The sequence below is a fragment of the Cuculus canorus genome, chromosome Z (genome assembly GCF_017976375.1).
Source record: "Cuculus canorus isolate bCucCan1 chromosome Z, bCucCan1.pri, whole genome shotgun sequence".
Lineage (NCBI taxonomy): Eukaryota > Metazoa > Chordata > Aves > Cuculiformes > Cuculidae > Cuculus > Cuculus canorus.
The window spans coordinates 50,282,252-50,300,400 of NC_071441.1; the positions used below are offsets into that span (position 1 = coordinate 50,282,252).

Sequence of the window (18,149 nt, forward strand, 5' to 3'; positions counted from 1 at the left end):
TGAACAAAGCCCTCTACAATAAAGTCAAGATATGATGCCAACTGTCCTCAGGTCCACCTTGCACAATGGAAGTTAAGGCATAGGACCCATCCTTAAAACAACAGTGTTAAAGACATACATCTTCAAATCAGCTCAGGTGCTAAATTTCAGTTACAGAGAAATCCTACAAGTGAAAGCAAATGAACCTGAATCAATTTCTAATTGCTTCCGGCAGAAAAGAGAATCTCATAAAACCTCTGTTACAAAATATAGATAAAAATATTTCCCCCCTTTTTTTCTTTTTTTTTTTTTTGTTTTGTTTTAAGATAGGAGTATTGATCTTGTCTTCATTTGCAAGAAATTATAAAAAGGAATAGAAATGATGAAAAAGTAGATGAGTCTTGACTCACCTTTCCTTTGATTTACACTAAGAGCAGCACAGGGTATAAAGGCAGACTGTAATTTATCTGGAAATTCACTCTAAAAAAAAACCAAACAAAACAGAAAAGCTGGAAGTGTTTGTAAATCTGCAATATTTTTGCCATTTTAAATGATTATTTCTGAAAACAGCAGCAGAAGTAATTCTTCCTTTAATTAGAGGTCTTGCATTAGCTTGTTAATAAAGCATTAAAATCACTGTGCTTGCAAGATGACTGAGTAGCTACCAGCAATTAACATTACATGCCTAGAGCAATACATTTCCAAAGAAATACATATATCCCTAAAGCAAGTGTTATGGTGTGCTACAAATAATGTGTGGTTATGCTACCCTTGCCCAATTATATCTCCACACATGAAGACATACTATCTTATGGAGCTTCTCTATGACAGCAGAGCTAATAGCTACAAGTGTTATCTTCTACAGTTTACTGGATATATATTTTGCAACTGAAATATTCTCATCTGACCTCAGTCACCGGTTTTCCTTAGCTTTTCTCAGATCTAGTTGAACAAGATCATGCAAAAGAAGCTATTAGCTTAGACTGAATTTATTTCAGACTAAGTTAAGACTTGCTTCATCATGTCTTATTCCCTGGTCATGTAAATCACATCTACGTTTCTAAACCTCACTGAATGAAGAATATAAAAAGAACTCTCATAAAAGAAGTAACACTAACATAAATTCTGACATAATAATAAGCAATGAATAGGAAAGCATGTAATAAGGAGGACTCTGGGAACTACCAACCAGTCAGCCTCACCTCAGTGCAGATTCTTGTACAAGTTACGTTGAAGCATATGGAACACAAGAGGGTGATTAGACACAGCCAACAAGGCTTCACGGAGGCCTTATCATGCCTGACTATGATAAAAGTGACTACATCAATAGACAAGAGAACAGCTAGGGATATCATCTACTTAGACTTCTATCAAGCCTTTGATATAGTCCTCCTATTAGAATGAGTCTAGAAGGGGACAGTGGAAAGGATGATCCATGATCCATGAATGATCAGAAGACTGGAACACCTCTGATACAAAGCAAAGCTGAGAGAGTTGAGATTGTTCAGCCTGGAGGAGAGAAGGCTCTGAGGAGACTTCCTTGTGGCCTTTCAATACTTGAAGTAGCCTTATATAAAAACCAGTTTTTTACCAAGGCCTCTAGTGACAGGACAGGTTTTAAACTGAAAGAGGGTAGATTGGGCATAACAAAGACATTTTTTTTTTTATGATGAGGGTGGTGAGACCCTGTAAAAAGTTGCCCAGAGAAGTTGTGGATGACCCACTTCTGTAAGCATTCAAGGTCAGGTTGGATGTAGCTTTGAGGAATTTGATCTAGTGAAAGATACCCCTTTTCATGACAGGGAGGTTAGACTAGATGAACTTTGAAGGTCCATTCTAAATGAAATCATTCTACAATTCGATGATTCGGCTTTCTGTACAGAAGCTATCTTTCCAGAAGATGATTATGTTGTTTCGCTATCTAAACAAAGAGCTAGATTAGTACTTGGGAATTGTGAGTGTTTTTTTTTTTTTTTTTTCAGCAGCCTGATATGTAATTTTAGAAAACTTGTTTCCTTTTACCTCATTATGAAAAAAAAAATCTTTCTATCTTAACCATTGTGGTCTAGATAATTCCTTCTTACTAGAAAAAAGAGAAAAAGAAGAAAGTCCTGAATGTGGAAAACAATTCCACCAACCTCTTAGTAACAATTAAAACTATTTCATGGCCAAACATCACTGAATATAGATAACCATGTTGCAAACCAGTCCCTACCCACAACAGAAAACTGAATGCACCCTTTTCTGACCAGACACATGAAAAGAAAGCCACACAAACAAAAACAACCTGGAAAGACTGTTTTGGGGATACTGTGCTCTGCAGTTCCTTCCCTAATGCCTCTTTGCAGTGGGTCACCTTGCCAGTTCTGTGTGTCAGACAAAAAGAGAATTTGGGTTTTCTGAGTGACTGTCTTCTTTCGTCAAGATTTAGATTGGTTAATGTGAAGACGTAAGGAGACAAGCACAGATCTGACCCCAGATTATGTATGGAATTATGACAGAAAAAAATCTTCAATAAGGCTGTGTGAAACCTAGCAACTTTTAAGTCAGGTATCCTTTGTCAGTGATCACTTATTTGGAGCCTACAGGAAGGCAAACTATATATATTAGATGATTACTTTAGATGGGTATACTTAGAAAATCCAGTTCTGCATCCTATCTAGACTAGGCAAGGTCAAACAGATTTTGTTTCACTTCAAAATATTATTTGACTTAATTTGAATACATTACAGGAAAGACAAATGAAATAAATTTATCCAAAATCTTATTTCAGCACTGACCCTGAAGTAATAAGTGATTAATTTGTTCTTTATTTTAAAATTGACTGCATTTTTAAGTACAACTTTGCCACTATTTTAGTGGCATTAGAGAAATAGGTGTATGGCAAGCATATCTATGTTTTCACTTAAGCAGAAATTTAAAAATACAAAATCAATTATTTCTTTATTTCTAATTTGTATATTTTATCTCACTATCAATACCACTTCCTTCATGAATAATACTCTTGGCAGAACTTGTTATTGATATACAGTTGCAGCTTTAGTTTATAGAAGCTATCACCATACATATGTTTCAAAAGCAAACAGAAGAACTCAAACTAGAACACTCCTAGCACTGTAACAGTGGATCCATTGTCTGGTGAAACCAACTAACTACTAAGATATCACATCTCTGTTGAGGAGCAGTAGCATGAATACATAGGTGAGTGTAGGAGACATGTTAGGTTCCCCTACAAACATTTTTGTCTAACTGAAACTGGTGGGTTTTTCAGGTCAGATGTTGTATCATTTCAATGGCATCAAAAAGCAGCTTCATTCCACTTTCTCGATGTGTTCTTCAAACTAGTTTTAAATTGTCCTTTACAAATGACAGGGGTAATTATTCTGTAATTTTTCCATCCTATGGAAATACTCCATATTTGGAGCTCTTAATTTTCTTCCTAAGTATTTCTTTGGTTGTCTGTATTATTCTGAGTGGAAGTGGTTATTCCTACTGGCACTGGCACTGGCACTCTCTATAAAATGTATCAACTTCTCCCATATTGCCTCAAATGCCTTCTTGTCAAGTGAAAGAGATGCAGTCTTCATAGAGAAGCCAAATATACCTCATCAACCTACTGTTACTATTTCTTTTTTAAGTTTAGTAACCAGAACTCCATGTATAAAAGTAATAATAGCAATAGCAGTGTTAGTAATAAAAATAACAACAACAACAAAACAACAACAATAACAACAACAACAAAACAACAACAATAACAACAACAACAATAACAACAACAACAATAATAGTAGTAATAATATGAAGCATCATAATTATTCTGATGTCATTTGACTGGGTCAAAAATGAAATCACACAAAGGAACAGAATGTGTGTAGGTTTTGTTGTATTTTAAATAAAAAAGAAACCTTTTTCAATTATCCTGATAATTGATCTTATATGAACTAATTTTTAATTTTCCAATATGCTGCTGTCAGATACAAAGTAAATAATGAGAAACAAAATGCATTTTGAGGGTTATTTTCAACTATTCATATTGATTAATGTTTAAAGTCTCTCTCAGTTTTATTTTTAGAAGAAAATAATGCTTAAAACCAACCTGAAGCATTTTTCTAGGTTCACTTTTTAACTATGACTTAACTATTATGGCTCAAAACAACTACCTCTTGAACCATTCTTCTCTGGCATTGTCAAAAAAACTTAAAAGAAGCTTTTATTTGGATCGTCCTATTTCTTATCTTGTTTCATTTTTATGCGACCATAAAAAATATCAATGTGACACATCCAAGGTGGTTTTACAGGGGGTCAGATATAGTATAATTAATTTAGCTAATAATAGTCAGAAAAAAATGAATGCTTGTTGTTAGAGAAGATAAATTCTCTCCAAAATGAGTAATTTAAATACCTTCATCAGTTGTGCTCCATCTGTCCACACAACACTTAAAGGGCAAAAAAGGAAAAGTAAAAAATACCAAGGTTCAAGGACTTTCTACATAATAAATGTCCTGCTGGCAGATCAGCATTTTATGAGCACTACCAAGCATAATGAAAAGTATTACATGATCAGTGGTCATAACATGATCCAAACTACAGGTTTGACAGTTGTGTTAAGGTATTTCTAAAGCAGAAAAAGAAATAGAAAAAAAACCAAAAAATAATTGACAAGGTCTTGTGGCAACTACACCTAAAGTTCTCTTTTTAACTTAACACTAAACCTTTACCCATTTGGCATCAAGATCTTTTCTTTTTGGGCCCCATATTGAGTTTAAACTTTTCACACTTGTAATACACTGGCATTATGTAACATCACCAATCAGATGCAGAGCAGTAAAAGGTCCAAGAAATTCTTGGAGATTCACACAAAATAATGCATTAATGAAAGATCAGGCCAATGAAAACCCTTCTACTACTACCTGGGAGAAGGAGGGAAGCAAAGGCACCACAAAGAGAATAGGTTGCCCTTTGTACCCATTTCAGAACTGTGCAGAACTGCTTTCTACAGTTTAGCAAAGGCTCCCTCATTTGTTAGAAATGATCAGTGATACTTAAATAAAGATTATCCTCAAATTGTTTTCATTTTTTCTTGGACTTAGGAAAGGTTTTGCTTTCCTTTAGTTTTTTGTGAAAGAAATACTATGCTCTTGCAATGAGACCTCTTTAACAATGTGTGAGAAGGACGAAGAAAATGGAGGAATAGCCAGAAAATGAGCAAATCCACAACTTGCACAATTAAGGGAATTAATGCAAGTAAAATACTAAACACTAAAATAAGTAAAAAACATAAAATGCTTGGTTTTTTCCATGAAGATTACCATTTTGGAACAACATAGTTCGTTTTACTTTCACGAAATTGAAGAATCATAGTTTATTCAGGACTACATTGTCACAGTTGTGTTTCCCATCAGCACATAGAACACAGTTTAGAAGACTCATAAAAGCCCTACACTTTCCTTGTCCTGTGTATCCTTTAAAGTATGGGTATGGATATAGCAGTGCACAGCCTCTCCCTCTCAGCAGTCTCAATTTCAACTGAAAATTATTCTTATACACATAGAATGCAATCATGTACCCAGGTGTATTTTTACTAATCAAAAACTATCAAGGTATTTTTGTGTTTGCTTTTAACATTACTGCTGTGTACATTTACAGTCTAAGAATTATCTCAAAAGAAGCACAAATTATTTGAACATAAATATATTTAAAAGTACATGTACTTATTATAAAAGGCCTCAGTAAAACCGTATCTACGAAGGCAAAATTATCAGAGTACTACTTTTCCTCAGGTATTTATTAAAAATTCACTGCTCTGCTAAATATTCTTGTTTGAGAAATCACATAAGTTTCCTTCTGGTTCCAGTAGTCTTTTTTTCTTATGAAATATATTACAATTTTTAAAATCACAATGCTATTTTGCAGGTGGACATAAAACCCCCATAATTTTAACTTGAAATATGCCAATAGATGATTGCGTAAGGTAAATATGGTAATGTACTTCAATTAGGACATTAGACAGTGTACTGAAGAGAGGACATACACAGTAATGCTGGAGTTTCTGTTTATGGGTTTTCCTTTGAAGTACCCAGCCTTTTTCTTCCTGCAACAACCTTCAGAGTAAGAGAATATTTTGAAAATGAAACTCTCATCTGGCTAAAAAGGAAAAATTCCCTGATGGATGGACTTTAAGTAGGGTGATTTTCCTCTTCAGTCTTAACATCAAGGCTCATATCAGTTTCTACAGGCAGCTTTTGGAACTGGCACTCACATTTGGCTGGCACTCATCTGCTCACAGATACAGCATCAACCTTCCACGTCTACCTATAAAGTGAGTGGAGCAGGAGCACAAGTGGAAAGGCAATGGCACCCCTCCATCCAGACACCAGTGTTTCAGAGGACTACAACTTGGCTCACCCCTGCTTTGAAATTATGGAGATTGCCTTATAGATGAAGATGGAAAAAAATAATGCCTCTGAGCTTGCAGTGCACACTGTTGCCCTCGCTGATTGTAAAAGCAATCTCAGTTATGTCCATGGGTTCACATAACCCTGGAGTGACAGGGATGAAGTTATTATTATTTATGGAAGTGAAGGAAAGAAATTAAAGGTATACAGCCCTTAGAGCACCCTGCTGCCTGACAGGCACACTGACTGCTCTCTGAGGGAAAGATAAACTTAAGGCAAAACCTGGAATTCAAACAGTGGGTGAACTTCTAGAATCTGGTCGGTTCCTAGCAGAAGAATAAAGCTTTCCTAGCTACCAAAACCTGTCTTTAGAGGAAAGAGTCCGTCCTTTTTATTTAGTGAACTAGTATCCCCAATCCATTGTCACCATAAATCTTCTAACATTCAATTACTATTGTACTAGAACGGAGAGAGCAGACTATTTAGTGACCCAGAAAATGTGTCATTCTCCACAGGATGCAGTTCTGCTAACCATTATCCATTTACCTGCTGCTACTCACAAAACATACATTTTGCTGACTACAGCAACAAGAACTGTTTTATTCTATTTTATTTCTGCACATTGAATACCATCTCATTAAAATGAATTCCTATAATTAACATGCTCCACAGAGCTGCAAACCTCTATAATATGGTTAAATGAAGCTGGAATATTATCATGCCACATAATTTATAACTTACAAAGTCTAAGCTCCTCACACTCTTAGTATAGAGTAGCTTTCAGAGTTGTACAGTCCAAAAAAATCTAAAGGAATTTTGAGAAATCTGGGTTAGAATCTTAATTCAAACGCATTAGGTGCATTAATTAGAATGGTTTCAACTCAAAGTTCAAAAGTATTTTTTCCCCTGGGAGATTTACTGTTGCCTTCTCTTCAGGTTCATCTATCTGACTTGGTCAGTTTTGCAAAACCCAATCCTTACTGGAACCCCACTGGCACTTCTTTCATATTACAACTTAATTCCACATTTCCTCTCTATCTTGTCTTCTGCCTATTACCTCCACTTTCAAAACCTTAATCACTTTTACCTTCATTGGCATGATTTTCATCTTTTGGGATGCTATGCCGTTCAAATGCTCTTCTTAAGCCTCTCCAGACAGCTATGCTAAAAGTATGTTTTCCCTGGATTATCCAAGCATAACAGGCATAATCTCACTTACCTTCTGCGGCTGGAGTTGTTTCTTCCATTTTGCATCATGGTATCGTTGCATCGCATATATGCACGATTATAGCATATGCTACAGGTCCAGTTAGTGTTTCAGACATCACAGGTTCCTTGGAAAATTCTGAATAAAACTACAAATGACACAGTTCTGTTTTTATAACAAGTGCCCCTGCTTCCCAGGAGTACTATTATCTAATTATGAAGAACTATGTAATGCTAGAGGGTAGCTCATGAAAAACAGGGAAAAGGCAATAAAAGAAAAAGGATTCTGTAAATGACACACATAAGGAGCTAGACAGATAAATTTGTATGTGGTCATTTGTGATGTTTTCAGAAGAAATAAGAAAAGACCATTATTAATAATAAATCGCCTTTATAAGTGAGAGTGCTTTCCAAACACAAGTGAGCAAAAGAGACAAAAAAACTTTCATGCTACTTACATATGTGGAAAAGTATGAAAAGAGCAATTAGGCAGTGCATAAGATAGGCATGGTTTTAGAAATACCTGACCATATCAGTAACTTGATCGGGTTAGGTACGTGCAATTATGTTAGTTCTCTTGCCTTAATTTATCATTCTAAAATAAAATATTTAGTGTGAAGACCATAACTATTGAAAACATGCCACGAAATACTTGAAAAATAGGCTGCGAGTTGTAAAGAAACATAAGATGCTTACAGACTTTTAAAGTGTGGATTCTCCCTCTCCTTCCAATTGTACATCCAATTGTAAGCACACTGGGGTTCTTGCATGAAAATGAAAAAGTCTAGTACATTTTATGTAAGTTTGGGGGGATGTTACTGTTGTCATTGTATTAATACTGTAAATATCCATTTTTTAGTAGGAACAACATATCTGTCACTTTTTTCCCCCTCTCTCTTTATAACATTTGTTAAATAATTGCTGATTTGCAGTGATAATTGATGAAAAAAAAAAAAAAGATATATTTTTAGCTAATGGATACCAGGTGAAGAAGGCATACTGATTTAAGTGGTCTTACTGCACATAACAAGCTTCTCCCAGATTTCAGTATCTGGTATTTTTTAAGGCAGAACAAAAGTGAAGTTAAAAGCATGTTACAGGAAAATAATAAATCACAAGCAATTTTAGTTTGAAAATATCCAAATGAATAAATGCAGCAATTTCCATCAAATTTTTAATCAAAAGTATTTTGAAATATCTGCCCAATGAGCTTCACTATAGAGCGAGTAGAAAGTCTAAAATAGGTCTAAGGGCCACCATAATTTTTTTAAAATTCGTTTACTTCCAGTGATATCATGATTTACATTAGCTTAGGATATGGCCTTTAATTTTTACGCCACATGACACGAGTTGGACCTTGATGAAAATCAGAGGTACAGGGAATGCATTAGTAATGGCACCTATTTATATATGCATGAATACTGCAGAAATAGCCTATTTTGTCCCATAATGATAAGTCTTTGATTCTGAAAAGTATCACTGCTATTCTACTGTCCAAACTAAAACTGAAAGTAAAATCATACTGCTCTTGGTTCATTGTCTTTTCTCCGATCCTTCCCTCTTCTGAACTGAATTTTATGTCTGACTGAGGCACTGATCTTCTTGTTTAACAAGACATCAAGAAATTGAAATGGTGGCTGCTTTCCATTTAATTCATAGGAATATTTTAAGATTGAATGTTTTTGAATACATGGTAAGAGAGAGCGCTCCATTTCCTGTAGAAGATGAAGGTGATTAGGTGACTAGCAGCTACCCATCTTTCAATTAAAACTACTTTGTTTTTATGCAATTATTTCCGAATTATTTTCCTCACTAGAAGGCTAAATTTTGGTGCTCGCAGACCAAAGGCCAACCATATCCTGGGTCAAGGCAGGGTGACTCTGATCCTCTACTCCACTTTCATGAGATCCCACCTCGAGTACTGTGCTCAGTTCTGGAATCCCTAACATAAAAAGGATATGGAACTTTTTGGAACGGGTCCAGAGAAGGGCCACAAATATGATCAGGGGCTGGAATACCTCTGCTATGAGGACAGACTGAGAGAGTTTCTTTCGGGACAGGAGTCTCACCTGCATTGACATCCTCTGTCTGGCTGAAAGTTCTGCTATACACAGGAGTAAAATGAGACAGAATACAGTGGCCTGCATGATTAAATTTAATCATACAGTGATCTGGTAACGATCTTCTAGTCTAAGGATGATGTAATTCACAGTGAGGCAGCAAACAAGGATGGAATAAAGATCTGAAACTTGGTATTCCAGACTTGAGACTTAACATTCATGTCAAAATGTTCTAAACAATTTCTAGTGGTACTGCCAAAATGTACCAGAAATCAAAACTATATTAAAACCAGGAATAATGTAAAAGAATTCAAGGCGTTAAGCAATGATCACCTATATATTTATTAAAAATCTGTTTATCAGTAGGCTGTTCTATAACAGATTTTTATGTTGCTTTTTTGGCCAGGAACTGAAAAACACTTCTTGACATGCAAATTTTTCTCCCAACACCAAAATAAACCAACTCACTCATTTCAGTTTTGGATATTTGTATACTTTATCTTGATAAAGTCTCTTTTTGCCTTTTATTATTACTGCAGCTCAAGAATCACCCTTGTATTTACAACAAAAGTATATAAAATTATTCCGTTTTTTTCTTCTTCATATGCTTTCTGATTAATGAAATGTAGCACAGTATTTCACTATGATGAGCTCCAATTGCAAATTTCCATATCAAAGATAAGGCTACAATGCTGAAAATGCAAACTGGAGAAAGATTTAAGGATGCACAGTGCAGTTGTGAGTGACACATGAAGGAAAGTCAATGAAAGACTAAATCCATTATTTTAAAGAAGATGCCAGCTAAAATAGTGTATTGCTTGTGACAGAAAATGGAAGCACATTGACTCTACTACTAAAAGGAGATAACAGATCATCTAGCTTTTCTTAAAATGTCTTTAACTTCTGCAAAACATGGGAAATGGCTGTAGAATATCCATTTAACAAAACTTACACACACAAAGAAAACTTTTTATTTGTGAATTGTAACTTCAAATTTTCCAGCAGATTGTTTCATTTAGATTTTGTTCAGTTCTGATTGAGAATCTTACCTTTCAAAACCAAAGAATAATGAGGCTAAGTTCATAATTTCAAAACAGTATTCTAGTCTCCTTTAATTGTAAACACCATTTAATGCCTGGGGGAGGCCAGGCAAGAAACTGGCCTGTCTTCACTGAATGAACTTCACGTATCTCTAAACACAGGTCTTGTTTGCTGCACATCAGTTTTACACATCTATTCATTGTTTTAATTTATTCTGTAAGTTTTAAGAGTCAGCAGGTCTTGCAACTCCAGTGTAAGCTCAGATTTCTCTAAGTGGTTTTATGGGTTTGCATTTTGAATTCAGAAGAAACCCAGATCTCATGGAAGGAGTGGCAAGAACTTCTTTGAAAATCAGGTAACTTCAGTCCGTATAATCTGAGTAGTTGAAACCACCTTTTACTTTTGAAGGTACTAGACTGGACAGTAAGAGAGAAGTGAAGCACATGGATTAAAATAAATGGTTTAAACCTGAGGATCTCTACCCTTTTTACTTACACATGATGTACTATATATTCCTAGACATTTCAACATTAGTCAAATTTTCCTTTTCAATTTGAAGAGCAGTTTGCTTCTGGTTTTGAAAACATAATAGTTATGAGAAACTTTACTTACTTGGAAGCAGACTGACCTGGTAATACGGAGAAATCTGATTTGTTTGGGTTTTTTGTTTTTTTTTTTTTTTTTTTGTCTGTTCTGTTTAATTTTATTTTGCTTTGTTTTGTTTGTTGGGTTGTTTTTGGTTTTGTTTCAATCCAGATTCATAGATTAAACAGCAGAAAAAAACCCTAATCATGCAGAATTTTTTTATTTCCTCCTCTAGTAGAGTTCAAAAGATGTATTTTTTTCCTCAACATACATGTGCTAATCCACCAAATTCAGGAAAGTTACTCAAGAAATATAGATGTATAAGCACAAAAAAAATATGAGTCAACATAGAAGAAAATGGAAATAATGGTTAATTATTTCTAGACAAGTACTATACTCATAATAAGTTTGGCTATATCTAATGATATAAAAATACCTCACAGGCTGGTAGACTGAAACTGAGAGTAACTGCATTAGTAAAAAACAGTTATTACAGTACTGTTCTTCATCTGAGGAACTGATGAGTTCTTCAGATGCTCCAAATTAACTGAGTTAATTTAGCTACACAAACGCACCATCAACAATAGCCACTATCACAGCATGGAAAATCTTCCTATTGTTTGTACACTTTTGAATTAATACAGGGTGTTGACCCAAAATAAAAGCACAGCACTTCAGCACAAACACAGGCTTGTTCTCTTCAGGGTGGGTTCTCCAGAATAGAAGGAAAAAGGGAGAACAGTTCATCAGACAGAGTCTTAGGAAACACTCTTAGAGGATTTCTGGTCCAAACATCATTTACTGATCAGTAAAAGGATGATACAAAATGCCTAGAAAAAAATCCTACTTCCCAATGCCAGGTATGTGTTTGGATCCATTGAGAAATTAAAATGACCTTAAATCAGTCCCCAGGTATACAGAAACAAGTGGGCTATTAGATTAGAGGACACCACCTCTAACCTGATTTTAGTTTATTTTGAATGTCACAAGCACAAAAATATCCGGTCTTTTTCTCTTTAGAAAAGAAATACATACATGTGAAATATACTGAAATAACCACTTCCTTTTTTTAAATTCCTGAAATATAAATAGCCATTACACCTGTAGTGGTTTAGTGCCTTACATCAACACTTAGTATTTTGTAGAATAGTAAAGAAAAATTCTTGAGGGGCCTAAAAACTACTCAGGGATTTGGGATGTTTTTTGTTAGTTTACTAATATGAAATCAAAAGTACAGAGAAACTTTCACAGTATCAGCTTATGCGAATCCACCAAAGTGATTCACTATGTATTCCAAATTCACAAGTATATTACGAAAACAAGTTAAATAGGTGGTATTAAATCTTTTCAGAAAGTGGAAGACAAAAGACAGAATGGAAGACAAAAGACAATTTACTTCACAATAATTCCCCAGATCTGTTTAAGAATAGAATGATCAAAATGCAACTCTGAACTGATTAAAGACATTTCATTACCCCTCACAGGATCATCATGATAAAGACACATTAGTGACTTACTGCTAAGTCCAAATCAAATAGTGATGTTTTGCTGGTGAAATGTCAAGGCAAAATATTACACATAATTCATTAGAATCAATGGCCCCTTCAGATTTAACAACATCTGCAACCAAAAGAAGCCCACTAAGTCAGAGCTGGTTATTTTAGATTAAAAATCAGAAAAATATTAAATGCACTTCATCAATTGCTTTTAAAACATTATATTATTTTTTGTGACTGTTATCTTGCTTAAGATACCAAGTTATCACACATGATGGAGAAAGTTCAGCCTGTGCCTGCTCCTATACCATATACAGAAGCTTTGGAAATTTTGCTCATTGCTTTCACTGTCACTTCTTTCACTGCCATTGACCAAATATACCCCAATTCTGCAAACATTTAAGTACATGCTTAGATTTTCATTAAATGCAATGCAAGATAATAATGAACACTGTGGCTTTAGCCACTGCTAATTGCTAGTGCTTTCCCCAGTTCTGCTAGATGTGCAAACTCAAGATAGACAAAGCCTGTGTAACAACATGAAGTCTGAGGAGTTGAACCAGTATCTCTTTGAAACACATTATCCACACTTTTCTGCTAAGTCTCATTGTTCAGTGTGAAACTATCTACATGGAAAATCATTGTGTTCGGGCTCTTCCTCACAACCAGAATTTTTCTACTATTTCTAGCAGCTGAAAAAGAGCTAGTAAAAATGACCAGCCTTTTTCAGTATTTACAAATGGCTTTCACTCTCACAAGTTGCCTAGAAGGAAACACTACTTCTTTTCTTTTTACAATTACCACCCACGTCTCATGGCAGGGTTTCACTCACAGCAAAGGCTGATCCACCTTTTTTTTTTCCTCTTCCTACTAAAGAAACACAATACATCAAAATGCACAGCCTTGGGATTCAGCTTGTTAAATAAATGCCAAAAAGTAGAATATTCACTCCCCCATTTTAAGTGCTGGGAAGGCTGCTGGTTTTATTTTTCAAAAGGGTCAATTTTCCACCTTGAATATTCAGCCCATAGTGGCACTTCTGTCACAAGGGGGTAATTCTTCTGCTCAGCACTCCACTTAAAAGCATGAATTTGGAGCAGCTTTTGCATACCTTCTGGTTCAATTCTTTATAACATGCAATAAAAAAAGCTTTTGAAAGCCCTTTTTTCTACCATGTGCAAAAGAGCTAGTTTCAATGGCAGAAAGATTCAGAGAGGAACATTCTTTCTCACAGACAACTGAGACAATTTCAAAGATAAAATTCAGGGATGGAACAAAGTGTCAAAGGAAAGAGTAATATTAAGCCTAGACCCTTAACCAAAGCTGACAAAGGTATTCAGGGACAGTCTTCTATGATAACAAAATTAATTATCAAAACAAGCTAGTTTCCCAAAGGTATTTTTAATTTCTTGAAAACTATATTTTCTAAATATTTAACATGTCTACCTTTCAAATATCATTCAGGAACTATACTAAAGGGCAGAAATAAGAGCGAAAAAAACCTGCACATCAATAAAGATCATTAAACATAGCCAAGTAGATCTCAAGAATCACCTTCAATCTCCCTTCTAATAAAATCACCAATAAACACAGAATACAGAGAGTAGATCTTGACATAATAAACACATTCGCATTCAGATTTAAATCTTCAGACTCAGTTTAACTGTTCTTTCACTCAGATTGATTGAGAGACAAGAGCAATAACCCAGAAACTTGCAAATGGCTTAGATTTATTTGGTTTCCTTTTCATTTCTTCCCAAAAAGGAAACCTTCCTGTTCGTAAGTCCAAAGTAACTCATTGTATTTATTGTAAGTTGTAAGTGTAGTGTAAACCCACTCACTGCTAAAAGCACAGATGAATCACTAAACAAGTGTATTCCTTTAAAACATAGCAGTAGTATAAGTTTATTTTTGTCACTGGAAACCGTAATAGTGAAAAAATACAGTCAATTGAAATGGAACATTTACCTTGTGAATCAGGCTCCACAAATACAAGCAGGAAAAACAAAAGAGTTTGTTGCGAAGTTTTCCAGCTTCACTGCTTGCTTACTAGAAAAAAAAAGAAGAGGGAAAATTATTTAGACTTGTCAGCTGTACGAAGCTTTCTGAAATAGTGGTGGCTTTAGTTAAAATCCTTGAGATGTTTTAGGATCATAATTAGGTCCTATCCAAGAAGAAACAGAAAGAATTGTCAAAGCCATAAATGTCTCTGCTGAGATAAACAGTGTTAGAGGCAAATGAAAGCTCTTAATAATACAAAATAATAGTGTGCACTCACTGGCACTCAAGGGTAAAAGGCAACTGTGTTGTCTAGAGTAGCTTAGAAAGCCATTCCCTAGAGGATCTGAAGGTGAAACTCAGGCAGCATTAAGCCCAGAAAGTATCCAAAAGAAAACAATCTTTTCAACATAGGATTAACTTCTTGTCTCTGTTGGTGATGGGATTTGGCCTCTCCAAAGCCTTCTCCATCCATATCTCCAACTCAACAGTAAGAAAGGAGGTTTTTAGAACTGAATCTTCTTCCCACATTGAATTAAAATCTGAACTTTCCATGTATTTCAATGGAACATATGAAAAAACACCAATTGCCTTTCACACCGAAGGCAGAGGAGTTAAGAGAAGATCTGACTTGTATGTATGTCAGTACCAGAATAAGCCCTGATAGGGCAAAAGAACTGAATATTATACAGTAACCTAGATCTACACTGACAAAAAAACCCTAGGAATGACTGTACTAATTCAAAATTAATCTGAAAGAAAATGTCATGAACTCTTTTGATCAACGTGTACTCCTAAGTTTTTCAGAAAGACAACCCAAAAGAACAAAATTCTTTGGCTTTTTGCCAAACAGAAATTAACTTTCCAAGACCTCTCACAATTCCTGAAAAATAAGACTCTGCACCTCTACATAAAGCACATTATGATCTGACAGAGATTATTCAGAAAAGTGAAAAATATCATATTCAGAAAACAGATAAATAGTACTTTAAAAATATTAGTATATTAAATATAAAGTGCAGTTATGGAAAAGACCGGGTATTGTAAATAACTAAAAATTGCATAGTTAAATATAATGTCTTCTCTAATTCTCATTCAAAGAACTTGTTATGTGATATACAAATATGTGAGTTAATTCAGTATTTTATATTATACTATACAATTGATCACATACAATGTAAAAGATCTAACAACTGAACTGCTGAGTTCAATTTGCATAAGGAGTCTTGGAAGGCAGCAAAGAGGCTGCCTTCATTAAACAAAGCTGCTTCCCTAAAGAAGAAGTAGGGTTGCTCATTCACAAAAGCAATAGTTTTGGCATAAGATTTGCATCAATTCTGTATTATCTCTGCAGTATATAATTTTCAGCCAGCCTAGTTTGTGAAAATAAAAACCTTATATACTTTTTTTTTTTTTTTTTGTAATATAGGGTCACAATGGGACCTTACTGAAAATATCAAAATTATTATTTTGAAGTTGTGGAGTGATTAGGCAAATCCTCTAGAAATTCATCTCTTGAGATTCTGGAACCCCTTTAAACAATTTACTTTGCTTCCTGTTGTTCTGTATGAGCTGTTCGTATGATAAAAAAAAAACACAAACATATCAGCACCCCATCTGCCCCTAAGTCTGCCATTACTTAGCTGAGATAATCAGGTGTGGGCAGAAAGTTTGCTTTGAAAGTTGTTTTTAACAATTGCCACCAAATAAAAACTTCAGTTCTCCAACAAATTGCTGGTATTTGAACACTTCTCCAGACATTCAGAAACCTACATATTTTCTCCTTGATGGAAACTCACATTCAGGTTTAAAAGTGATTGTACAGCTCTTATCTTTGTACCTATCAGAGACAGAGACCAAGTTCAAATGCCATCATCTGTTAATAAAGAGGTCAAATTATTATCTGAAGAAATGGAAATAACCAGTGATACAAGACAGCAGGAATAAAAAAGCCAGTAGGAGAAAATAATATTACCTTGCCCGAATGCATTAGAAAGACAAAATACGTGTTCTATTAATAGGCAGAATTCATCTCCAGTTTATTTAACTTTCAGCTTAATTAATTTGTGAACTCTAAGCAGACTGGAAATGCCTTACCTAGATGAAATATTAAGTGTCAAAACCCACTGAAACTCTTAAAGTGTAACTCTGAGGGAAGAAAAGTTGAACATGGAGGAGTGAAGCTGAAAATGGGAAGATGTGGGGTCGAGAGGAAAGTGGGTTTAGTTTCGTATTTATATCTTAACATCCTACTCTACTTTTAATTGGCAATAAAATAAATCAGTCTTCTCTAAATTGAGTCTGTCTTCCCTGTGACAGTAACTGATAAGTGATCTGCTGGTCCTTATCTTGATCCACTAGTTTTTTCATCTTATTTTCTCCCCCTGTCCTGTTGAGAAGCGGGAGTGAGATAGCAGCAGGGTGGGTGCCCGGCAGACAACCAAGGTCAACTCATCACAGGTTCTCTACATGCTCCAGGCAATTATTCATTAAGAAAGAGAGGTAGAAGTGTCTGGTCCCAATCAGCTATACTGTCATTGGGCTGAAGCCAAAATTATGAGTTTAAGTCAAAAAAGCAATAGTATTTCAGTGTGGTTCTGTGGTGAAAGTTACAGCAGAACAATTAAGCTTTGATGAGAGCAAATATTTGGTCACTCAGTGCATACGCTGTTACAGTGAGTTGGTCATTTCAAGTGGGCTAAGGGTAAGTGAGTTCTTCCATCATTGCAATATCTTCCTTCACTATTGCTGGACCTTTTTATGTGTATCAACGACAAGATGTTTTCCTACAAAAGAAAACAGTGCTGTTTTCAGAATGGCAATCTTTGCACAGTGCTTTCCAACAGAAGAACCAGTTTTTTCACACTGGAAGAGGGTCTTGCAATCTAAATATATATTCTACTGCCACATGGAAAGTTTCTACAGTGTATTGAATTCCTAAATTTATTATGAAGTATTAAGTTAAATAAAGAGCATGCTTTGCCTTCACTACTATATAGGTTGAAGTAATAGCTTGAAAGTTGGTTTATCTGGTTATTTTAATGAAGAAGGGAAGAAATTTTATTTGAACTCATGGCAATAATTTTATTTTTTCAGATTTTTCACTTCCTAGGGGAAATTGTAACTATTTTTAAATCTTGCCTTTTGTTACCTTTAATTATTCTCAGCCTTAATACAGAATAAAATTAGAACCAAAAAAAAGGAAAAAAAAACATACAAAGAAGCACACATCCACCATCCCTAAAAATTCATTTCTTTTATGCTGAAACAAGAAGGAAGTATTTTAAGTATTATAGTCATTTCCCTTCAGCTTTCATTGCACACATGCCAGACTTAAAATGAAGATAAGTGTGAGCTTTTGAAGGCCAAGACAATTTGACTCTGAGCTA

General features: G+C 34.9%; 1 protein-coding gene across 3 annotated transcripts in view; it reads right to left on the reverse strand.

Annotated features, from left to right (window-relative positions):
* Window positions 1–18,149, reverse strand: part of LINGO2 (leucine rich repeat and Ig domain containing 2) — a 512,589-nt gene that overhangs the window by 315,198 nt on the left and 179,242 nt on the right. For all 3 annotated transcript variants that reach the window (XM_054054396.1, XM_054054393.1, XM_054054394.1), the window contains exon 2: window positions 14,731–14,811. The gene's annotated coding sequence lies outside the window, so the exon portion shown is untranslated. The remainder of the gene's footprint in view (window positions 1–14,730; window positions 14,812–18,149) is intronic.